This window comes from Ursus arctos, unplaced genomic scaffold (genome assembly GCF_023065955.2).
Source record: "Ursus arctos isolate Adak ecotype North America unplaced genomic scaffold, UrsArc2.0 scaffold_2, whole genome shotgun sequence".
Lineage (NCBI taxonomy): Eukaryota > Metazoa > Chordata > Mammalia > Carnivora > Ursidae > Ursus > Ursus arctos.
The window spans coordinates 101,046,289-101,072,768 of record NW_026622874.1 but is presented as its reverse complement, the minus strand read 5'-3'; positions in this window follow the sequence as shown (position 1 = coordinate 101,072,768).

Genomic DNA, 26,480 nt, shown 5'->3' with positions numbered 1-26,480 from the left:
GAGCAAACCACTACATTATGGGGTTGAATGTGATCCAGGTTCAAATATTTTAATAAAAAATTCATATTTCTGAGGCATCCTGAGATGTTTCTGTGGGATTCTCCAGCCAGCAGACAGCATAATTGGCCTGATGACTTGGGGGAGGGGCATGGGGTCCCCAGACGGAGCCCAAGAGGAAAATCTCATTCAGCTGGTGGAGGCCCAGAGCCTGTCCTCTCTCTGCCTTAGGGGACATATTTTCTAGAATGTTTGCCTTAGGGAACATTTTTTCAAGAATATTCAGGCCCCAAAGATTGGGGACTGGCTGCTCCAGAGGTGAGGTGTGGCAGGAGCCAGACAGAGACCCAGATGAGCCACTCAGAAGGTCTCCAGGGGCGTCTCTGATAGAAAGGCCATGCAGCATCCCGGGGACCCCAGTGAGGGGAGGCCCCCTTCATCATCCACCTCAGTAGAGCCCACTCGCCCCCGCGTGGGCCTGGCCACAAGGCCCTCCTGGCCCAGTGCCGCCTGTAGTACAGATGTCCCCAGGCCACCACGGCAGGAAATGAAATCAAATCTGCTATGTCCACACACTGGAAACTGCGCAGCTGTTTGAAGGTATGAGCTGAAATGACATCTGTGGGCACAGAGCGATCCTCAAGTTATGCCCTTGGGAGCAAAACGCAGTGTGCTCTCTCTTGCGTGTGTGCACACGTGTGTGTGTGTGTATGTGCACACCCACACACACGTCAGGATGTGTAGAGACCAGCTCTGGAAAGACGGACAAGAACTCAGTAACAGTGGTTGCCTCCAACCTTGGCGGGGTCTGGATTTGTCACCACAGACAGAGTATCTTTTCAGACAGAAGAGGGAAAGGGCGCCAGGGCATCCAGGCTCACTGCCCCCCTCGCCGGTGCCTGTCCTGGGCGCCGGTCATAGATGTGAATTGAAGAGGGTGGGCTGTGCCCTAGCCGTGTGGTCTTGGGAGATCACTGATGCTCTCCAATTTGTCTATTTTCTGTAATATCACACTAAACTGTTTTGAGACGTGAGAAGTGGGTGGGGAAAGCTCCGGTTGTCACCACCACCACCGGCTCAGGGCCAGTGCATTTCCAGTTTTAGCCTGAGCTGGAAATGGGTCCTCCAGTGGGGTGGCCTGGCCACCCAGCCGTGCACAGGAGGGCCAGAGGTGGGAGGCCGTGGCACCTGCTCTGACATAGAGGCCCAGACTGCCCCACGCCAAGACTTCACCGTCAGCCCCTTCCTGCTCGTAGGCTTGTAGGTAAAATCAGCCCCATCCAAACCAAAATCCCCCACCCTGGTTCAGCCCCTCGCCCTGAAACAGGACTGTGGTCAGCATGTTGTTCTGGAACAACTTAGGCTCTTCTAGCTAAGAAATTGCACCTTGGGTCAGTCCCATCTTCTGTTTAGAATTCCGTCGTACTGGGAAGGGTCATACATTTTTTTAAATTATTAAGGAAGTTTTAGAAATATTTGCAAGTCTAACTTGTGACTTGAAAACACAGGGAGCCAAGCCCCGCTCTCCCCCTACCCTGTCCTCTCTTTCCCCCTCCCCCGTCACGTCCTCCTTGTCCTGGCCTCCTGAGTAGCCTCTACTCATGACTGTCTTTCATCTTGCCAAGAACAATCACCACTAAATGTGGTTTCTGAATTTTCTATTGCCTTTGAGTGACTCAGAATCCGGCTCGGGCTAAAACTGGAAATGCAGTGGAATCGCAATGAGGCTGCAGAGAATCCTGGTGGCTATTAGCAGAGATGATTGGAAAGTCAGAAGATTAATGCCAGAAGCACTTGGTTAGATGAAGTCATCGTAATCACATCCCCCAGTGCCCGTATCTGAGTTCAGAGAGGTGGTGGTTTTGCCAAATCCACCACCACCAGCCAATCCGTCTGCCCTCCGTTGACACCCTGCTCCCATCTGGCTGACAGGAAGAGGGACTTGTCACCGTGCTGGGGCTTAGGAAAGAGCCAGGTCAGCAGGAGGCAGCTAACAGGACGACGACGTTGCAAGATGTCCAGGATCAAGAGAGCTCTGTGCTGGCCTCCGTCTCCTGGAGGCCCAGTCTTTGCAGGGGTGTCTTCCCAGTTTAACCCCACAAGGGTCTCCAGGAGCTGGAACGCCACAACAGAGGCTGTCACAGTCCTGGGGTGGTCCCCCTCCCAGAGTTGCACCCGCTGATGATAACCATGGTGTGTGAGCAGGGAGGTTCTGTTCACAGGTCTCTAAATCGAAATGCGCCTGCATATTCATTCCTGTTCTCTGGAGCCATAGACTCTCCACTGTCCGTGAGTGTTTCTAAACTGGCCGGCCTGGTCCCGTAGGGGTTCACCAAGGTCCCATGAGGGGGTGTCACAGATATTTTCAATATTTCAAAATGCCCAACAGAAAGTTATCTCTTTTTCCTTATGTAGGCTGTGGAGGGGTCAGCCCTGTGCTGGTGGGTGCCGAGGGGTGGGCTCCAGAGGCCCGCTGTCTGGATTCGCACCCAGGCCCATCTTTCCTGCCCTATGACCTGGGCTGGGTTCTTACTGACGCTGAGCTCAGTTCTCCCATCAGTAAAACATGGACACTTGAAATACTCAAGAGATGGTAGCAATCATTGTAGTACCTGGTTCTGGAAACAAAACATAAAGGAAAGCCAAGTACTAGGTATCAGTCACTCACTTCTGAACAGATCTCTCATGAGCACTACGTGATGTCTCAGTACTTGGGGCACCTCATTGAACGAGACAAAACACCCCCTCTTGTGGAACTGACTTCCAAGTAAGGGGATCCAGAAATAAGCAATAAACATAACCCAGAGATTGTAGGCTGCTCAGGGTAAGAAGTATGATAGAAGCAGAAGTAGAGCAGGGGAGGGGTATTGGGTAGGGGGCAGGAGGAGCAGTTTCCATCTTGACTAAGGCCGCAGGGAGAAAATGGCCTTCCACCAAAAACTCAAAGGAGCTAACCACACCGTTCTTTGAGGAAAGGGGAATGAAATTTGCTAAGTGGATAAGATCTTACAAAATATGGGATTTATGGGGACAGAGAATGATAAACATAGCTCTTCTTAGAACACATTAGGAAATCCAGAACGCACCGCATTGTGGGATTTGGTTTGTACCACGAACCCTCCCCGAGAATTTAAGGGGCAGACGTTTCCGCGAGCCTCCCGGGCAGGTCACTGGGTCTTGCATTGAGAGAGCAGGCCTGGGAACACCTGCCAGCTGGGGCTGGTGAGGTCACTGGTCTAAATCAGGGCTTGGCAACCCACAGCCACAGGCCACAGGAGGCCCACTGCCAGGTGGCTGTTTTTCTAAGAGCTTTTATCGAGAAATACTTGACATGCCATACCATAAAACTCACCTGTTCATAGTGTCCAAGCCAGTGTTGTGCCCCACACACGTACACCTTCTTCAAGAGTGTTCTCTTCATCCCCAAAGGCAATCTTGTAGCCGCGGACAGTCACTCACCATTTCTCCCTAAGCCCCCCCAGCCTGAGCAACCTCTCATTTACCGCCCACCTCTACAAATGAGCCTCTTCCAGACATTGCAGAGAAATGAAATCATACCTCAAACGGCCTTCTGTACTGGCTGCTTTCGCTGAGCGTCATGTTCTCAAGAGTCATCCATGCTGTGGCAGGAATCAGCAGTTCAGGCCTCTTTTGTTTGTTTGTTTCCCCCAATAATATTCCATGGTATGGACAGACCGGGATTTTGCTTATCCATTCAGCAGTTGATGGACATCGACCATTTCTACTTATTGTCTGTTCTCAATAATGCTACTGTGAATATTTGTGCAAAAATGTTTGTGCGGACATAGGTTTTCATTTCATTGGAGTGTATACATACAAGTAAAATTGCTGGATCACGGGGCAACTCTAACATTTTGAGGAGCTGCCAGATGGTTGGCCAGGGTGGCTCCGCCATTTTGCATTCCCAGCATCAAAGTATGAGGGTTCTCATTTTTCCACATCCTTGTCAACACTTGTAATCATATGTCTTTCTTATCCCAGCCACCCCAGTGGGCATAAAGTAGTATATTGTGGTTTTAGTTAGCATTTCCCTAAAGGCTAATGCTGTGGAGTATTTTTCTGTGTACATAAAAGATTCATTTATCTCCTTTTGAGAAATGATTATTGAAATCCTTTGCCTATTCTTAAACTGAGCTATGTATCCTCATCTCATTGAGTTTTAAGAGTTCTTTCTATGTTCTGGATTTAAGTTCCTCATCAGATATATGATTTGTCAGTATTTTCACCCGGTCTGGGGTTAAATAGCCAGGAATAAGGATGTTAATAGCACCATTGTTTATAATTGCAAAAAATTATAAATAATGTGAAGTTATTCAGTAGTAGTTAAATAAACTACATTTACTTACAATATGGAAAACATTTCCCTTTTTAACAGCAGCTGAAATTAATGGGGACAGTCCCTGTGTAGTGACACGGAGTGATTCCCAAGACGTATTGAATAGACAAAGCATGGGGAGCCTGGGTGGCTCAGTCAGTTAAGCATCTGACTCTTGAGCTCAGCTCAGATCTTGATCTCAGGGTCATGAGTTCGAGCCCCATTTATGAAATAAAATAAATGGACAAAGCAAATTACAAAACTATATATATAGCATTTGACTACTTATAGAAGGCAAAACCACACTTTTCTGTAGGTGTGAACGTGTGTTGGTAAATACAGAGGGGGAGGAGCTATGAAGAAACACAGGAACCGAGAAATAGCTCTGGGGAAGGATCACAAGATGGGAGGGTCTGATAAGGGGAAGTCAAGAGTTTAAGAAGAAGATATAGAAAAGACACTTCTGCTCTGGAAAAATGGAGTAGATGTGCTTTCTTTCTCTTTGCCTTTTTTTTTTTTTTTTTTTTTTTTTTTTTTGGCTATTCCTCCCACTAAATACAGCTAAAATCCTGGGTATTTAGATAAAACAAACAAAATAAATGGAAAGAAGCTGGCAGATTGGCCAAGGACCTGAAGAGCTGAGGAAGGGCATAGTGGTGGGCATAGTGGTGCTTCTCTGGGTTTTGACCAGAGTCTCTGGGTTTTGGCCTCATGTACCTCCAATGTGGTGCTTGGGAAGCCAGAACCTGGAACAGGTACAGACCAAAAACCCCCAAGGAAACCTGTTCTCCATAGCCAAAAGTCTAGGAAAAGGCAACCTAGCAAGACAAACATTTTAGTGACTGTTCTACTCCAGCTGAATACCATGGGAAAAAATGGGATTTCCTACCCCTGCCAGCAAAGACAGTGCAGACTCCCACCTCACCAGGCTGTGACAAGATATCCTAACACCTCTCCCTCCTGCTGCCACCTGGTGGTTTCAAATCAGGCCAAGGGCAAAGCTGAGCCTGTGCCAAGATCACACAGGCAGCCTGGACTTCCACCACCACCTAGAGGTAACACAGCATTCCTCCACCTCCCCAAGAGGGGTAGGGGTGGTGCCAAGCGAGTATAGTGGACAGTCAGGATTTCCACCACCACTCAACAGTAGGAAGACACCACCACCACCCAGCATCAATAGAAGCCAGTTGGAGAACAGTAATGACGTGCCTGTCCATCTCCCGTCCAGAGTGGTATCAGTGGGGAGCCTGAAAGTCCACTGTCACTCAGCTGCAATGAGAAAGACCTCCACACCCAGGAGACCAATAAAAGCCAAGTGGAGAACCTGGATTCCCACCCCCACCTGGCGGTAACAAGGTACTGTCCCTCTCCTCCATCTGGATTGGTGTTAGAGACCAGGTAAAACACAAGGTTTAAATAAGAGTCAGACCGAAGAATGAGGAAGATCATAAACTGAATGAGAACAGACAACTAACAGATGCCAACACCAAGATAACACAGCTATTAGAATGATCTGATGCAAATTGTAAAGCAGCCATCAAAAACAAAAACAAAGAAACAAACAAAAACCTTCAATGCACAATTACAAACATGATGGAAAAATTGAAAAAATCAGCAAAGAATTAGAAGATATAAACAACAGTCAAGTGAACAGTACAATAACTGAACCAAAGTCGTAGTGCGGGGAGGGGAGTGGGGATGATACATGCAAGAATTGATGAACTTGAAGGTAGAACAATAGAAATCACCCAAACCAAACATGAAAGAGAAAAGAGACTGAAAAACAAAATGAACAGAATCTCAGAGACATCTGAAGTTACAACAAAAGATCTATAATAAAAGATTTGGGTCATTGGAGTCCCAGAAGGAGAAAAGAAAGAGGGTGTGGGGTGAAAAGGTATTTAAAGAAATGATGGCTGAAATTTCCCAAAATTGGGAAAGGATATAAATGTACAAGGTCAAAGAGCCAAATGACCCCAAAAAGATACATGCAAAGAAATCTGTGTCAAGACATGTCATCGTCCAACTTCTGAAAACTAAAGACAAAAATCTGGAGAGCATGCAGAAAAAAATGGGACATTAACTCTAGGGAAAAACAATTCAAATGATAATGTTTTCTCATCAGAAACCACAGGGGCCAGAAGGAAGTGTCACAACATTTTCCAGGTGCTGAAAGAAAAGAATTGTCACCTACAACCCTATATCCAGCAAAAAGTAACCTTCGGGAACAAAGGGAGAATTAAGAACAGTGTCAGATGAAGGAACACTAAGAGAATTTATAGCCAGAAGATCTATAAAAGAATATTGTTAAATTCTTCAGACAAGAGGAAAATGAAACCAGAAAAAACTTAGGAGCCTGAGGAAGGAAGGAAGAAGCAGAAAGAGAAACATGGGTAAATCTGATGGACTTGCCTTCCCTTCTGAGTTTTCCAACTTATGAAGCAAAGGTGATAATACTTTTTAACGTGTTCTCATTGTAAGTAGAAGAAATATTTAAGATAATTATTTTATAAATGGGGAGGGTAAGGGATGAAAAGAGATGTAAGTTTCCATACTTCATCTGAACTCCTAAAGTGTTGACACAAATAGACTGTGGTGTGTTACATGGGATGCACATAACATGCCTGTGACTCATGAGGCGCCTGGGTGTTTCGGTCGTTGGGCGTCTGCCTTCAGCTCAGGGCGTGATCCCCGTGTTCTGGGATCGAGCCCCGCATCAGGCTCCTCCGCTGGGAGCCTGCTTCTTCCTCTCCCACTCCCCCTGCTTGTGTTCCCTCTCTCGCTGGCTGTCTCTTTGTCAAATAAATTAAAAAAAATCTTTAAAAAAAAAAACATGCCTGTGATTCTTAATATATATGCATATATTTATATATTTATATTTTATATGTATAATTCTAGAACAATGACTAGAAAACTTTGGGGGCGCCTGGGTGGCACAGCGGTTAAGCGTCTGCCTTTGGCTCAGGGCGTGATCCCGGAGTTCTGGGATTGAGCCCCACGTCAGGCTCTTCCTTTATGAGCCTGCTTCTTCCTCTCCCACTCCCCCTGCTTGTGTTCCCTCTCCCGCTGGCTGTCTCTCTCTCTGTCGAATAAATAAATAAAATCTTTAAAAAAAAAAAAAAAGAAAACTTTGAAAGAGACTCAAAATCACTGTAGACAAATAAAAACAGAATTCTAAGGAAAAAAATGCTCGTATAACCCCCAGGAAGGCAGGGAAACAAAAACAGAAAAACATAACACAGGGAGACATAATACTGTGAACAAAAAATAAAATGGCAGTGCTAACATTTCAATCATTACATTAAATGTAAATAATCTAGATAAACCAAGTGTAAGACAGAGATTGACCGGCGGGGGGGGGGGGGGGGGGCAGATAACCAAACTATTTGCTCTCTGTAGTAAAGTTACTTCAAATATAATGATATGAGTAGGTTGCGAGTAAAAGAATAGGAAAATTTTAATTAAAAAAGAGGGAATGGCTATATAAAATCAGATAAAGTAAACTTCAGAGCAAAGAAAATTACCAGAGACAGAGAAACATTACATAATGATTAAAGGGTCGGTTCGAGGAAAGATACAGCAATCCTAAATATGTATGCACTGAACAACAGACCTGAAATATGACACGCAGAAATTGATAGAACTGAAAGGAGAAGAGAATCAGTCTACAGTCACAGTTGTAGCCTTCAACACCCTTCTCTCAACAGCTGATAGAACAACTAGGCAAAAACCAGTAAGGTTACACTGCCAGCCATCAGGATGAATTGACGTTTATAGAAAACCCCATTCAAAGACAGCAGAATACACATTTCTTTCAAGTATTCATGGAACATTATCCAAGAGAGATCATATCCTGAGCCACCAAACAAATCTCAGTGTCTTTAAGAGCATTGAAATTGTACGGCGTGCGCAACTGAGCACATGGGACTCAGACTGCAAATCCGAACTGGAATGGTAACAGGAAATTCTCCAAATATTTGATATCTAAGAAATACAACTCTAAATAATCCATGAGTCAAAGGAGTCTCAGGGAAATTTTAAAGATACATAGCACTGAATGTGAATGAAAATATGTATCAGCTCAAAGAGCTCTGGAGAGGGAAATTTATAGCACTGAATATTTACATTAGAAGTGAGGGAATTCTGAAATCAGTAACTGAAGCTTCTGCTTCAAGAAACTAGAGGAAGAACAGAAAAAAAAAGCAAAGCAAAGGAAGTAGATAATAAGAATAAGAGCAGAAATCAAAGAAATTAAAAAAAAAACACGTAGAGAAAAATCAGTAAAACAAAAGGCTGTTTATTTGAAAAAGTTAAGAAAATGGACAAACCTCCAGCAAGGTGAAGAATAAAAAAGACACAATTATTATGAATGAGACGGGATGTCCTTACTGAGTCTGCCAACGTGGAAAGGATAAGGGAACCCTACAAACACCTCTACAGACATAAATTTGACACTGAGATGAAGTGGGTGAATTCCCTAAAAAAGACCAACTGCCACAAGGCACGCAGGAGGAAATAGATCATCTGAGCAGCCTTGTCGCTATCAAGGAAATTGATTCGTAATTTCAGGCATCCTATAAAAAAAGTTTGCACACTGAGATGGATTCACTGGAGAGATTGACCAAATATTTGAAGAAAAATTAGCACCAATTCTATAGAATCCACTCCAGAGAACAGAAGAGATGAGAACACTCCCCAGCAAATTTTATGAGGCACATATTAGCCTGATGATAAAATCCGATGAGCCCCGTGCAAAAAAAAAAAAAATGTCTCATCCACATACTGTGTGAATATAGAGACAAGCGTGTGGTCCCATTGATAGAACAGCCTCGAAATGACAAAGTTCTAGAGATGGAAAACAGATCTGCGGCTGCCAGGGTTTAGGGATGGGTGGTGGCGAGGCGGCTGTCACTGTAGAAAGGGACAGGACGGAGAGCTTTGTGGCGATGGGACAGTTGTGTGTTTCCATTGCCGTGGCGGTTCCACACATCCGGGATGCGATACGGTGCAGAGCTGCACACGCACGTTGTACCGATGTCAGCGTCCTGGCTTTGCCATTGTACTAGCATCGTGTAAGAGGAAGCCATTGGGGTAACGGGGTGAAGGTCTGTGGGAACCCTTTGTGGCAGCTTTACAACTCCCTGTGTACCTGTGACCATTCTAAAATGTTTTAAAAAATCACAGTGAGCTACCCCTACATACCTGTCCAAAGGGTTAAAATTAAAATGACTGACTACAGCAAGTGTTGGTAAGTCTGTGGAGGCGTCAGAGCCTTTGTGCGCTGCTGGTAGCAATGTCAGCTGGTACAACCACTGTAGAAAACAGCTTCACGGTTTCCCGAAAAGTTAAATACACACATGCATATAATTTAGGTCTTCTAGGTATTCAGCCCAGAGAATGAAAGAATGCTTATTGGAAACAGCCCACATGTCCATCAGCAGGGGCACATTCACGCGGTGGGATACCACAGGAAGATTGGGTGTAGAATACACATGGCCTCGTGGACACATCGCGAAAGAAATCTGAGTGAGGCAGCCAGGCCAAGCCGAGAACATGCCGTATGATTTTGTCCTGTATAAAATGCTAGGAAATGCGAGCAAATCCATGGCAACCGAAGGCAGGTCCTTCATCGGGGGATGGGCAAGTGAGAGTTCGTGGTGGGCAAGAGGGAGTGGTTAGAGGAGGGTTTTACGGAGAGCAGATATGTTGGCTGCTTTGACTGTGGGGACGACTGCGGGGGTGTGTGCGTGTGTGATCTCATACTGTCCTCTTTAAATATCCACGGTTTGTTGTAGGTCAGTTATACCTCAGTAAAGCCGCTAACGTTGAAAAAAAAAGAAAATATACTTGTGGGTTATCTGTGTAATGATAAAAACAAAGTAAAAAAAAAAGTACACAGTGTTTGGGGAGCACTGATGCTGGGTCAGAGCTCAGGCCGGGGGGCAGCCCACCGCAGCGGGGCAGCTGAGGCCGCTGTCCAGTTGTACGCTGCGTAGAGGTGTGAGTCTCACACTCCTGCTCGCAAAGGAGGGGACAACAATGAAACTCCTTCTCTCTAACCCTCCGCCCCACCCCTCCTCCTGATAGTGGGCTGTGTGGCCATCCCTCCGTGCGGACTCCGGCCACTACGTGCCATCATCGTTGCTCTGAGATCTTTGCTGCACCCCCATCGTCTTCCGAGAGCCGCTCCCAGGCAGCTCAGCCTGCGACCCCTCAGTCCCAGGTTCAAACCTCCGAGGCTCTGAGAGCCTGTCTCGACGGACGTTTCTGTGTATCCAGCTCTTGCGTCTGCAGTTGGCAGCAGCTGTGAAAATGACACGATGAGAAGGCCACATGTAGGTATAAAAATCGTGTCCTTACCACACAGACCCGTGGCAGTGCCAAAGGGAAGAGAAGGAAGGCAAGCACAGGGACCGTGGGCACAGATCCCGTCACTCCCTACAGGTGCCCCTGAGTCTGTGCAAACTGTGGTGTTCAGGGATGTATAACCTGCATTTTTAAATTCCACGGGCTGGCAGGGAAGGCACGCCTGCCTCCTAGGACTGGGGAGAGCTAGTGGCACTGAGTGTCTCCAGCTCAAGACCAAGCCCTTTGAAACCAAAGCACATGTCCTGCCTGGAAATAAGACGGTGCAGCGCCTTCCCCTCTGTTTTGTCAGAAAGAGAGCTGATGCAGGAGTTCGCACGGGCTTGTGTTCTGGGGACGGACTCATGAGCAGCACTCAAATGTAGAAGCAGCTCTCGGTGGCTGCCCAGTCCTCTCCAAGCTGAGGACGTGGACATCTCTGCAAGCCTGTCCGTGGGCACGTGGATGCACCTGGTAGCCTGTGTCACACACCTGCTGCTCACACAGACTTCCTAGGCCTCTGTGGGGGGCAGGCAGTTCCTATCCAGAGCAGAGGGACTGGGGAGGGGTGGGGAGGTGCAGTGTCTCTCGTGGAATCTGGGGGTCTAGGGACAGCTGGATGGGGATGGGAGGGCAGTGAATCTCCAGGGCCGTGGACACATGCCTGCCGGGCTTTCGGGAAGCTCCTGCCCATCTTGGCAGGGCCTTGGGAATGCACCTGGGGGTGGCGGAAGGGGTATCCAGGGATCCAGATGGGGCAGCGCAGGGCCTGGCAGCCAAACTTGAATTCCCACAGCTGAACGAGGCCTCAGGGAGGGTCAGGAAGGGTTTGGGCAGGTTCCCTGCTCATCCCTGTGTGATATGCTGAGCAGCCTGGGTGAGTGACATGCAGGCTCCAAGGGGAGGAACTAACGTTGAGGAGATGAGGTATAAAGTGCTGTGTGGATTGCCGGACGCTGGGGGTCCTCGGCCAGGTCACAGTGGACACAAGTGGCTCCGATGAAGGTGTGAGGAGACAGCCCTGGCTCTGCAGACGTTAGCTATCACCCTTGTCACTTCAAGTGTTCAGAGGACGTGGTGCTTGTGACAGGCAGGAGGGACCGCAGGTGCTTCAGATGAGGGCGGTATCAGTGTGTCACAGAACAGAGGGACAGAACGTTCCAGAACAAACATGGCCAGAGGTGGAAGAGGAGAGAGAAAGATTTCCAGTCACTGGAAACGAGGCAGGAAGAGCTCAGGCAGAAGTGAGTGGACCCAGTGTCCCTGTCCGTGGAGCATCCTTGAGAATGATGTCTATACGTAAGGAAAAGCCCGTTCGTTGCAGCTCAGTCCCACCTCTTAGACTAATTTACAAATGCAGATGCCGACCAGGGCTAATGTTTTGTGTTGAAAGGTGGCTGAGCCACACAGGCAGTGCAGACCACTTCCTCTCCCGCCCCTGAGCAATCTCGACAGGCCAAGAGCGGATGGTTTAAAGTACCGCACGGTCTTCTTCCGTCGTGATCAGGGCTTTGAGCTAGTCCACTGTTTTATCCATATCCAAACACTGTCTGTACTATAATTCACTCCATGATTTTCTTTACATCAACTTTTGTTCTTCTGTTTTAAACTAAATCAACGTAGCTTTATCTTATGACATAATATGTTAGAAATTCTAAACCACACATACTAACGACATGTCTTTCTAATTTACTTTAAAACAGCTCATATTAACCCCACAAGTGTTTGTGCATGTCCTGACTACGCCATCTTGCTGGCCACATTGGGACGTGGGGGATGGGAAGGTGGAGGATGGTCCCTGAGTGTCTGAGCAGCGGTGACATAGCAGGAGATCACCAGGAATAGGACTTTCTTCTTCCACAGGGGATTTGGGGATTTGAACTGGAATGTCTTAAGAAATATGGCAAAGTCTGGGGGTAACGCTCTCACTGTTAACCCTCCCCCATACCACAGCAACGGAAGGCACTTTGGGGCCTTCTCCTCTGTGCCATGCTGTACAAAAGCCTGTCCATCCGCCAAGCAGGGGAGAACAGCAGCAAGCAGAGCACCCACTGTCGTCTCACCTGTAGAACACCCTGTCTCCCTTATCCCATGGATTTCGAGGCATTGCTGTAGCCTCATCACCTTAAAAATCCACCAATATTTGGGCCTCCACTGTATGCAAGGTCCTGAAGGGCACGAGGCGAGGACTAGAATTTCCAGAATCCTCTTGGATTGGGTGAAACCTGAGTGGGGTCTTGAGAAATGTGTAAGGGTGAATAGAGCTGGCTAACTAGAGAAACCTGAGTCCTGTAGGGGAGAGCTGGACCCGTCCACATACAGCACGCTGGGAAGGGGTATGGAGGACACAGAGCCAGCCAGGAACCCCGCTGGCCCAGGCCATCATGGCTAGTGATCGTCATGAGGATGAAGCAGAAGCCACCACTACCCCCTAGCAAGACGAACACCTTCTCCAGTGTGCACGGAGACTGACCTCTTCGTTAGTACGGGCCCGTATGAAAGGCCCAACCTAGGCAGCACCCTGTGTGCCATGGACGGTGCCTCCCGGGCTTCACTTTCTCCCTCTACCCTCCGAGGAGTCAAGCAAAACAAATGTTAGTGCTGCTGCCAATGTGATCTACTCAGGAATTTGAGGACAGGGGGATGGTATTGGACACCATCAATCGATATATTGATAACACTTTATACAGTTTAACCTCAATGTCTCTTGAAATTCCCATTTTAAAAGAACCAGAAAGGCCAAGATTGCAAAATCAGGAACCAGCTTCACACTCCGTCTCTGCTCCTCATTGGTTCCTCAGGCTCGTTTGGGCTTTTGCTACGGGGCAGGCACGTTGCCGAGCACCAGGGGTGGGGGAGACAGAGACGCATGCGCACTTCTGTCTTGGAGCCACGGCTGGTTCAAATTCAGCACCAAGCCCACGCCAGCTCTGCAGGGAACAGAGTCGAGCCGGAAAGCCACGCAGAAAGGGAGCTATCTGAGCGGTCTTGAGGGATGAAGAGCAGATGGTCACACGGAAGGGACAGAACCGCTTCTCACGCACCAGATTGGCGAACCATACGAAAGGGTTGCCGTTACCAAATGCCGGTGCTGGTGCGGGTGCGGAGCTAGTGGAACTGCCTCGTTGGTGGGCGTGTAAGATGACTCCGTCCCATCGAAGAGCCGCGTCTCCTATCACATTAAACACACACGCTCTACCCCAGCGAGTCTTTACCTGGGCGCTCACTGGGGAGAAGTTACGGTGCACCAAGAGCAAACCGTGTGTACAAGGATGTTCCCAGCAGCCTCGTCCGTCATCCCAGTGTCCATCAACACAAAACGGATAAATCGTGGATTCGTTCGGAAGGTGGATAAACAAACTCCAGGCAGTGGAACCCTACTCAGCAGTACGAAGAAGCAAACTACCGATACATTGCGTACTGATAGACAATGTGCGTGAATCTCGCCAACATTACGTCCCGCAGAGGAGGCCAGACGCAGAAGAATTGTGTAATGTGATGTCATCCAGTGCAGTCCAAGAACAGACGAAAGAATGAATCCATGGTGGTAGAAACCAGAAGGTGGTTTGGGGGGAGGGAAGCTGGGTGGCAAATGGACCGTGTCTTTCTAAGTGGTAGACCTGTCTACACCTTACTTTGCGTGGTGGTGATTGCGACTGCCAGAACCTGTTGGCACTGTCCTCTTACGATCACATGCCCCAAAGCAGGACGGGGGGAGGTCCTGGAATATTCCGCATGGAGTAGAGACTAAGGAGTTCAATCCGGCTGGAGCACACAGCGCCTTCGATAAAGTAAGAAGTGGATGGAAGCAAGATAGAGAAATTCTGTCCTTAAAATGAAATACTCAGATTTTTTATGCTATAAAGGGGGAAATGATAGGAGCTTGCATGATACTAAAGTTCTCAGAGAAGAAATGATGAAAACGCCATGCTAGCCAACTAGGGCGTTTTGGCTCGAGGCCTGGTTTTTAAGTAACGTCGTGGTCCATTTCGGTTTGGTCTCGGTGTCTGCGGCAGCATCTGCGGAGGCAGGCAGCCCTTCCTCGTCATCCTGGATTCCGTCCTCATCGTGTGTGTTCTGGTGAAGGAGTTTTCCACCCTTTTAACCAACCGAAGGGTAGGTTCCAGCTCGCCCTTGCTGCTTCCATGCGTGTCCTTGACCGGAAGCTAGTTAAACTTGAGCTCTCTGTGCTGGCATCATCCTGTCCCTCCCTCTCAGCCCAAGATAGGAATTAATCATCAGCTAATAGGCTTGAAGCCCCTTTTCATATTCATAGGTTCATTTCATACTCTGATGGCTTTGAAAAATATGGTGTGGCTCTTTGCAGCCGTGCCAGCATCTAAGACATGGAGCAGTTGCCTGCGAATTGTCAGTCATTTCTGGAAAGTAAAGGGAGGTCAATGTGGAAATGACTAGACACACCCAGTGGTGGCATCTGCAGTACCACCATCTACCCTTTTGCCAAAGTTAAAATAGCCAGCTGTCAGGGCAGCTAGGATCTAAGTGGTTTCAGTGGGTTAGAAGCCTTCACCAGTGGCGGTCTCCAGGAAAGAGGCTCTGAGAGGTCCTGGGCACACGTCTGTCCAAAATCTCTCTCACCTTCCCTGGTCATGACAACTAAGTCTCTACCCCTGGACAGCAATTCGGTGGGAACTTTAGGGTCAATACCACATTTTAATCCCTTCCCCAGCCATCCTTCCTCCCTCCTTCCACACAGCGAGAGAACATCAGACAACCCCGAGTCATGCTGGACGTCAATTTTCCAGAAGGTTTTTTTCCCCCACACTTTTCAATGTATTATTAGTGGCCAAGGTCCCAAACCTGGTTTCCAGTCTTGCATTTGGCTCCAGTCAGCCACCGGCACCTTAGACACCTGGGTTTCCTCACATCTCCAAAAAGATTGGACAGTCCAAGGGATTATCTCCTCATTGTGCCGGATTTCAGCATTCTTCCCTCAAGCCCGTTACATTAGACTAAAAACTAATCACTTGGAAATATTCTTGCCTCATAATGTCCCCCCAGCTTGACTCCCAGCAAAGAAACAGATGGGCTAGCTCAGGAGAGGGGACTCGTCTGAGACCCCGGACGCTAGTAACAGGGTCGTCGGCCTGGCACGCGGCGTTCAGTGTTGGCTGTCAGCACGCGGCACTCAAACCCACCACCTTGTCACCACACTTCTTCAGAACGCCCTGGAAGGAGCCAGCATCGCACATGATCTGATTCCATGGGTTTTTTTCTTCTTCTGTTGGTTATGCGTCTAATCCTTCCTTGGAGAAACTCCCAAGCCGTTTCTCTACCCTGAACCGTACCTTTTTTCAATCACGTAATCCGCTTTAGAACTGGGGTTGAAACGGAAGTTTGGAATCAAGCCCCATCTTTGCAGAGGGTGACAAACGGAAACGGCTCAGAACTGTCCTCTCCTGGACCTTGGCCAGCGGGAAAGCTCCAGGAAGTAGGTGTTGACAGGCTAGTCCCCCAGAGCAGGTGGGGGACGCTGGGCGCAGGGTGGGGGGAGTTGCCTGGGCAGGTGGGGAGCCATGTCAGGGTCTTAGAACTCCTTTCATTTTCCGTCGTTGGGTTCCCTTCCTCTCTTCCATCTTCCTTGTCATCTTCTTCCATTCAGCTTATCTTTCTCCGATACAGCTTTTCTAGGCACCGTATTGGTACCTATACACTACTTACACTGGAGTGCCAGACGCAGACATTAAGAAACGGATCTGTCTGCGTCCAGTGGTGCCAAAGGAACGGAACCAGTTCTGTGAGCATCGGTAACCCGAGACCAGGGGGTCTCCCCGAGGATGGAACACACCCCTCTTTTCTGGTTTCTCTCACCTGGAGAAGCTACATGTCAGATTTCAGACCCCCCATCTGATGAAAATCCTTAGATCATAGGAAAACGTGGACAACATGATTACATCACTAACGCGTGTACCAAAATGGTTTAGCCAGACCTGATTCGTACTGTTAACAAGGGCGCGGTGGGGGGAGGAGGCGCACAGGACTCAGGTCTGCAAATTCAGGTATAGCCATGGCATTGTTTCTCATTGTATCTTCTGTCCCGATCCCCACCACCACCACCACGGGGGGACCTAGGGAAGCAGGAATTCTGCAGGCAGATCCCAGTGACACAGAACCCACGTGGCTTCCCCTCTCCTGGCCTGGAGCTGGGGCTGGGGAGGCTCCCTGGGCCCTGTCCACTCTGGGAGGAGGCAGCTCGTGTGGGCTGATGCAACTTTCTACGAAGTTCTTCAAAGAGCAGCTCCGCTCACGAGAAATGAATTTAAGGTGGGAGAAACACGGAACCGGTGCTGGGTGAGCGGCTGAGCCTTCCTCCAGGACCAGGAGGGTGGGGATGATTGCCAGCAACACTGGCCGATCCAGGGCAGTCTGAGCAGACAGCTCTGAAGACCTCCAGGCTCCATGGTCAGCTCCAGGACTAGATCCTGTTCAACTAAGAGCATCTTAAAGGAAAAGACAGAGTCTGTACTGTCTCAACACTTTTTTTTTTTTAGCCAGAAACCAACCCAGACCCTCTGTTTGGCCAGGCTGGGATGCAGTAGGACGACCCCCGCGGGACTGTTGCATCCCTTAGTTTTTTATCTGCACTTGCTTTTAGGTAAAAGGGGTCAGATGATAGAATAAATTCATAGCTGGTCACGTACACGTCATCCCCGCTCACGTTCAGGGCTGTCACACCGGCCACTCCAAGTCAGCCGTGCGCGAGAGTTTACACCATGAACTTGGTAAACACCACAATCAGAGCTGCCACCCTTGGAGAGCCAGCAGACGAACACTTGCCAACCCGTCAGCGATATCCCTCCATCGAGAATTCGGGCCAGTTTCCTCTCCGGCATGGCGGTTCCTTAAACCAAGATGATCTTTATGTCCTGGAAAGATTGATATTCATAGACGAGATTTGCAGAAGCAGGGAAGTCAGTTCAAGCTCCAGAAACATTTTAACGACCACAATGAAATAAAAGTCTTTTTCTTGCTTGTTGGATTCTTGCTCGATGGAATTAATCAGAGTATGTCGTGCCTCTTTTAATTCATCTGAATCCCCCGTTGCTTCGATTCTGTCCGATGGAGGGTTTATGCTAGATGCAGGTTTCCCCTAGTAACTGAAAGGAGAGCGTTGCTATAAAACCTTTTGGTAAGCCACAGTGGCATACATTAGTACAGGAACCAGCTTTTCTTGTAAAAGCAAAAATCCTCTTCTGATTTCTTTTGCTTAGTGAAAACAGGCACCGATATAGATCTTCCCTAAAATCAAGGTGGCAGTAACGTGAACTTTCAGAAAGCCGGCATCCCCGAGCACCCAAACGTCTTTTTCGGCACCAGTTACCCATGCAAACACCACTGACTGGATGCCGAATGGCATGGATGGTGCCCCCAATGCTTCCTGGCACCAAATGCCCCGGAGAGTTTCTGGTGTCAAACATCGGGAAGGAAGTGGCCGGGAATGCATCCGTGGACGCGAGCGGTGTGGCCATCGGGGAGGAGAGGGGCGGAAGCTGGCACTTGACGGCGTCCGGGAGTTGGAACAAGATGGATGGAGGGGGTTTGGGTCCAGGAGCCCAGGCATAAATATTCAGGGTTTTCTTTTCCCCTTTTTATAGACGACAGTATGAGGCCAGACAAGCCCCGTTTGCCTTTTCCCAGCCCTGCACATTATTAGCGTGGCCTAAAAGGCCCAGAGCCCACATGAATTTAGAACAGGTATAAAAAAAATATGTGAGGATTTTGCTGGAACTAGAAATGATGACCCGAGGCCTTGGGCATCGCTCGCTCCGGCACCTGCAGGCCAGGCCGAGAAGCGCAGAGGCGGGTCTGGCCGTGCAGACGCACATCCTGTGTGTGTGGCTGGGATTCTGCAAGGGACCCGACGTTTGGGGCAGTGGCTCCAGCCCTGACCCTTGTGAACATGCAAATCCCCCCGCACCTCCTCCCCTCACCCCCTCCCCACCACACTCAGCACGTCGGTGTGAAGACAGGTCAGCACGCATCCTAGCGGCGGAGCTGCCGGGGAGGCTGAAAGTAGGATTGGGTATACCTGCAGGGGCACGTGGGGTGCCCTTGAGGGAGGCCGCGGGGGCAGAACTGCGGAACCAGGGGGGGATGGCAAGTCCTCCAGCTCGGACAATTTATCCGGAGCCGACGCCGTGCTATTAGCAGAAAAGAGACTTTGGATGTTTTGCTTAATCTCCTTTTATTCCTTCAACATCTGAGCGCTTACTGAGCGCCTCCCAGCAGCCTCGGGTTCAAGGCCAACCCCCCCCCCCAACCATCACCACTCAGAACTCGCTGTTTCCTCTCTTCTCCACGGAAAATCCGCAGCAAGAAAGGTGCCTGCCCCGATGCTCTCTTCCGTCTCCGCCCAACCCTGTGCCCCACAGCCGCCAACAACGGTTTTCTGAATGTTAAAACCGTTTTAAATATTTCCCGCTGCAGACGCACTCGGTGGCCCCTGTGTACAGGGTGTTGTTTTAGAAACTAAATAAATCTACATATTTCCAGTCTGCGAAACACATCTTGTTCAATGAAGCTTCAAGGGAAGGGCGATTTTGCTGCAGAATACTGATGCATTTCAGAGCATTTCCCCTGCAGCCCAGGACGGGTGACATGTGGCAGCCATTAGTGACAAGGACCCCGGGCCAGCAAGGACCTGGACAAGTGTGTCTGCACAGGTGTGCATTTCTGCTTCAGGAAGGACAGAAGAAGAACAACTCAAAAGCTCAGACTTCGGTTTCCTAAAAATGATGGAAGAAGTTTCTCCCCACGAATTACTGGAATGTGGTTCTTCTTGTTGCCTGAACTGTCTTCTGCTTGTTTGTGTGGTGACTGTTTTTGGGTTTTTTTTTTAATGTTTTTTTTATTATGTTAGTCACCATACAGTACATCCCCGGTTTCCGATGTAAAGTTCGATGATTCATTAGTTGCGTATAACACCCAGTGCACCATGCAATACGTGCCCTCCTTACTACCCATCACCAGTCTATCCCATTCCCCCACTCCCCTCCCCTCTGAGGCCCTCAGTTTGTTTCTCATAGTCCATAGTCTCTCATGCTTCATTCCCCGTTCTGATTACCCTCCCTTTCTTTATCCCTTTCTTCTCCTACCGATCTTCCTAGTTCTTATGTTCCATAGATGAGAGAAACCATATGATAATTGTCTTTCTCTGCTTGACTTATTTCACTTAGCATTATCTCCTCCAGTGCCGTCCATGTTGCAGCAAATGTTGAGAACTCGTTCTTTCTGATAGCTGAGTAATATTCCATTGTATATATGGACCACAACTTCTTAATCCAGTCATCTGTTGAAGGGCATCTCGGCTCCTTCCACGCTTTGGCTATTGTGGACATTACTGCTATGAACATTGGGGTGCATATGGCCCTTCTCTTCACTACGTCTGTATCTTTGGGGTAAATACCCAGTAGTGCAATGGCTGGGTCATAGGGTAGCTCAATTTTTAACTTTTTAAGGGACCTCCACACTGTTTTCCGGAGTGGCTGCACCAACTTGCATTCCCACCAACAATGTAGGAGGGATCCCCTTTCTCCACATCCTCTCCAACAATTGTTGTTTCTTGCCTTGTCTATTTTTGCCATTCTAACTGGCATAAGGTGGTATCTCAGTGTGGTTTTGATTTGAATTTCCCTGATGGCTAATGATTTTGAACATTTTTTCACGTGTCTGTTAGCCATTTGTATGTCTTCATGGGAAAAGTGTCTGTTCATATCTTCTGCCCATTTTTTGATTTGTTTTTCGTGTATTGAGTTTGAGAAGTTCTTTGTAGATCTTGGATACCAGTCCTTTATCTGTAGTGTCATTTGCAAATATATTCTCCCATTCCATGGGCTGCCTCTTAGTTTTTTTGACTGTTTCCTTGGCTGTGCAGAAGCTTTTTATCTTGATGAAGTCCCATAAATTCATTTTATCTTTTGTTTCTCTTGCCTTTGGAGATGTGTCATGAAAAAGGTTGCTTTGGCCGATGTCGTAGAGGTTGCTGCCCATGTTTTCCTCTAGGATTTTGATGGATTCCTGTCTCACATCGAGGTCTTTCATCCATTTGGAGTTTATCTTTGTATATGGTGTGAGAGAGTGGTCAAGTTTCATTCTTTTGCAAGTAGCTGTCCAATTTTCCCAGCACCATTTATTGAAGAGACTGTCTTTTTCCCACCAGTTGTTTTTTCCTGCTTTATCAAAGATTAGTTGCCCAAAGAGCCGAGGGTCCATTTCTGGGTTCTCTATTCTGTTCCATTGGTCTGTGTGTCTGTTTTTGTGCCAGTACCATGCTGTCTTTGTGATCACAGCTTTGTAGTACAGCTCGAAATCCGGCATTGTGATGCCCCCAGCTTTGTTTTTCCTTTTCAACAGTTCCTTGGAGATTCGGGGCCTTTTCTGGTTCCGTACAAATTTAAGGACTATTTGTTCCAGTTCTTTGAAAAATGTCATCGGTATTCTGATCGGGATAGCATTGAAAGTGTACATTGCTCTGGGTAGCATGGACATGTTAACTATGTTAATTCTTCCGATCCATGAGCATGGAATATCTTTCCATCTTTTTTTTTTTTTTAAATGATTTTTTATTATATTATGTTAGTCACCATACAGTACATCCCCGGTTTCCGATGTAAGGCTTGATGATTCATTAGTTGTGTATAACACCCAGTGCACCATGCAATATGTGCCCTCCTTACTACCCATCACCGGTCTATCCCATTCCCCCAACCCCCTCCCCTCTGAAGTCCTCAGTTTGTTTCTCATAGTCCATAGTCTCTCATGTTTCATTCCCCCTTCTGATTACCCCCCCTTTCTTTATCCCTTTCTTCCCCTACCGATCAACCTAGTTCTTATGTTCCATAGATGAGAGAGATCATATGATAGTTGTCTTTCTCTGCTTGACTTATTTCACTTAGCATTATCTCCTCCAGTGCCGTCCATGTTGCAGCAAATGTTGAGAACTCGTTCTTTCTGATAGCTGAGTAATATTCCATTGTATATATGGACCACAACTTCTTTTTTTTTTTTTTTTTTTATGATTTTTTATTATATTATGTTAGTCACCATACAGTACATCCCCAGTTTCCGATGTAAGGCTCGATGATTCATTAGTTGTGTATAACACCCAGTGCACCATGCAATACGTGCCCTCCTTACTACCCATCACCGGTCTATCCCATTCCCCCACCCCCCTCCCCTCTGAAGTCCTCAGTTTGTTTCTCATAGTCCATAGTCTCTCATGTTTCATTCCCCCTTCTGATTACCCCCCCTTTCTTTATCCCTTTCTTCCCCTACCGATCATCCTAGTTCTTACGTTCCATAGATGAGAGAAATCATATGATAGTTGTCTTTCTCTGCTTGACTTATTTCACTTAGCATTATCTCCTCCAGTGCTGTCCATGTTGTAGCAAATGTTGAGAACTCGTTCTTTCTGATAGCTGAGTAATATTCCATTGTATATATGGACCACAACTTCTTAATCCAGTCATCTGTTGAAGGGCATCTCGGCTCCTTCCACGATTTAGCTATTGTGGACATTGCTGCTATGAACATTGGGGTGCATATGGCCCTTCTCTTCACTACGTCTGTATCTTTGGGGTAAATACCCAGTAGTGCAATGGCTGGATCATAGGGTAGCTCAATTTTTAACTTTTTAAGGGACCTCCACACGGTTTTCCAGAGTGGCTGTACCAACTTGCATTCCCACCAACAATGTAGGAGGGATCCCCTTTCTCCACATCCTCTCCAACAATTGTTGTTTCTTGCCTTGTCTATTTTTGCCATTCTAACTGGCGTAAGGTGGTATCTCAGTGTGGTTTTGATTTGAATTTCCTTGATGGCTAATGATTTTGAACATTTTTTCATGTGTCTGTTAGCCATTTGTATGTCTTCATTGGAAAAGTGTCTGTTCATATCTTCTGCCCATTTTTTGATTTGTTTATTTGTTTCTCGTGTATTGAGTTTGAGAAGTTCTTTGTAGATCTTGGATACCAGTCCTTTATCTGTAGTGTCATTTGCAAATATCTTCTCCCATTCCGTGGGCTGCCTCTTAGTTTTTCTGACTGTATCCTTGGATGTGCAGAAACTTTTAATCTTGATGAAGTCCCATAAATTCATTTTATCTTTTGTTTCTCTTGCCTTTGGGGATGTGTCATGAAAAAGGTTGCTTTGGCCGATGTCGTAGAGGTTGTTGCCTATGTTCTCCTCTAGAATTTTGATGGATTCCTGTCTCACATCGAGGTCTTTCATCCATTTGGAGTTTATTTTTGTATATGGTGTGAGATAGTGGTCAAGTTTCATTCTCTTGCATGTAGCTGTCCAATTTTCCCAGCACCATTTATTGAAGAGACTGTCTTTTTCCCACCGGATGTTTTTTCCTGCTTTATCAAAGATTAGTTGCCCAAAGAGCCGAGGGTCCATTTCTGGGCTCTCTATTCTATTCCATTGGTCTATGTGTCTGTTTTTGTGCCAGTACCATGCTGTCTTTGTGATCACAGCTTTGTAGTACAGCTCGAAATCCGGCATTGTGATGCCCCCAGCTTTGTTTTTCCTTTTCAACAGTTCCTTGGAGATTCGGGGCCTTTTCTGTTTCCATACAAATTTAAGGACTGTTTGTTCCAGTTCTTTGAAAAATGTCCTTGGTATTTTGATCGGGATAGCATTGAAAGTGTAGATTGCTCTGGGTAGCATGGACATTTTAACTATGTTAATTCTTCCAATCCATGAGCATGGAATATCTTTCCATCTTTTTATGTCTTCCTCAATGTCTTTTAAGAGTGATTTATAGTTTCTAGAATATAGGTCCTTTACGTCTCTGGTTAAGTTAATTCCAAGGTAACGTATGGTTTTTGGTGCTATTGTAAATGGGATGGATTCCCTGATTTCTCTTTCTTCGTTCTCGTTATTCGTGTACAGAAATGCAACTGATTTCTGAGCATTGATTTTGTATCCCGCCACGTTACTGAATTGCTCTATAACTTCTAATAGTTTGGGAGTGGCTTCTTTTGGGTTTTCCATATAGAGTATCATGTCATCTGCAAAGAGAGACATTTTGACTTCTTCTTTGCCAATTTGAATACCTTTGATCCCTTTTTGTCGTCTGATTGCTGTTGCAAGGACTTCTAGTACTATGTTGAATAATAGTGGCGAGAGTGGGCATCCTTGTCGAGTTCCTGATCTTAAGGGAAAGGCTTCCAGCTTTTCCCCATTGAGAATAATATTTGCAGTAGGCTTTTCATAGATGGCTTTTATGAGATTGAGAAATGTACCTTCTATTCCTACACTCTGAAGGGTTTTAATCAGGAAAGGATGCTGTATTTTGTCAAATGCTTTTTCGGCATCGATTGAGAGGATCATATGGTTCCTGAGTCTTTTCTTGTTGATATGATGTATCACGCTGATTGATTTGCGAATATTGAACCACGCTTGCATCCCAGGTATGAATCCCACTTGATCGTGATGGATAATCCTTTTAATGTACTGTTGGATTCTATTAGCAAGTATCTTGTTGAGGATTTTGGCGTCCATATTCATTAGGGAAATCGGTCTGTAATTCTCCTTTTTGATGGGGTCTTTGCCTGGTTTGGGGATCAAGGTAATATTGGCCTCATAAAATGAGTTTGGTAGCTTTCCTTCTGTTTCTATTTTTTGAAATAGCTTTAGGAGAATAGGTATTATTTCTTCTTTGAATGTTTGGTAGAATTCCCCAGGAAAACCGTCTGGGCCTGGAGTTTTGTTATTTGGAAGGTTGTTTATCACTGACTCAATTTCTTCATAATTAATTGGCCTGTTTAAGGAATCAATTTCTTCTGGTTTCAATCTTGGTAGTTTATAGGTTTCCAGGAAGGATTCCATCTCTTCCAGATTGCTTAGTTTATTGGCATATAGCTGTTGATAAAAATTTCTAATAATCCTTCCAATTTCAATGGTGCTCGTCGTGACCTCTCCTTTTTCGTTCATAATTTTAATAATCTGGGTCCTTTCTCTTTTCTTTTGGATAAGTCTTGCCAGGGGTCTGTCAATTTTATTGATTCTCTCAAAGAACCAGCTTCTAGTCCTGTTGATCTGCTCTACTGTACTTCTGGTTTCTGCTTGATTGATTTCAGCTCTAATTTTGGTCAACTGCTTCCTCGTGCATGGATTAGGCCTGTCCCTCTGTTGCTGTTCCAGCTTCTTGAGGTGAGAATATAAAAACTGCATTTTAGATTTTTCTATTCTTTTGAGTGAGGCTTGGATGGCTATGTATTTCCCCCTTAGGACTGCCTTTGCAGTATCCCATAGGTTTTGGACTGTTGTATTTTCATTCTCATTGGTCTCCATAAATTGTTTAATTTGATTTTTGATTTCCTGGTTTATCGAGTCATTCCTGAGCAGGATGGTTCTTAGTCTCCAAGTGTTTGAGTTTCTTCCAAATTTTTCCTTGTGGTTGAGTTCCAATTTCAGAGCGTTGTGGTCTGAGAATATGCAGGGGATAATTTCAATCTTTTGGTATCGGTTGAGACCTGTTTTGTGTCCCAGAACATGGTCTATTCTTGAGAATGTTCCATGGGCATTAGAATAGAACGAGTATTCTTTGGTTCTGGGGTGTAGTGTTCTATATATATCTATGAGGTCCAACTCGTCGAGTATGGCATTCAAAGCCTTTGATTCTTTGCTTAGTTTTTGCCAGGGTGTTCTGTCTATTTCTGATAGTGGAGTGTTGAGGTCCCCTACTATTAATGTATTTTTATTTATATGTCTCTTTATTCTGGTTAAGAGTTGGCTTGTGTATCTTGCTGCTCCCCTGTTGGGGGCATATATATTTATAATTGTCATATCCACTTGTTGAATACTTCCCTTAAGAATAATATAGTGCCCTTCTGCATCTCTAACTATAGTCTGTAGTTTAAAATCCAATTTATCTGATATGAGAATTGCTACCCCAGCTTTCTTTTGAGGTCCATTTGCGTGAAAGATGGTACTCCATCCCCTTACTCTCAGTCTGAATGCATCTTTGGGTTTGAAATGAGTCTCTTGTAGACAGCAAATGGATGGGTCATTTCTTTTTATCCAATCTGCAACCCTGTGGCGCTTTATGGGATGGTTCAAACCATTTACATTAAGACTGATTACTGAGAGATATGATTTTAATGTTGCCATGTTGCCAGTAAAGTCTTTGTTTGTATTGGCTGTGACTTTCTGTTCTGTATCACTCTTGGGGCCTTTTTACTTTTATAGAACCCCCCGTAATATCTCCTGTAGGGCTGGTTTCGTGGTTACGAAATTGGTTAGTGACTGGCGATTCTGAAATGTCTTTATTTCTCCATCAATTCTGAATGACAGCCTTGCTGGATAAAGGATCCTTGGCTGCATGTTTTTCTCTGAAAGAGCTTTAAATATGCTCCCCCAACCCTTTCTCTCATTCCAGGTCTGTGTAGACAGGTCTGACATAATTCTGATGCTTTTGCCTTGGTATGTGAGAAATTTCTTTGCCCTGGCCGCTTTCAATACTGTATCCTTGCATCTAATATTTGCGAATTGCACTATGACGTGTCGTGGCGTAGGTTTGTCATGGTTGAGCTTGGGAGGGGTCCTCTCTGCCTCTTGGACACGAATGTTTGTTTCCCTTGCTAGATTAGGGAAGTTTTCAGCTACAATTTGTTCAAATATCTCTTCTAGACCTCTGTTTTTCTCCACCCCCTCGGGGATGCCGATGATTCTAACATTGGATCGTTTCATTGAGTCAGTAATCTCCCATAACCTACATTCGTGGGCGTGGATTTTTTTAAGACCATCTTCTATTTTCATTTTTTCCTCTATTAAC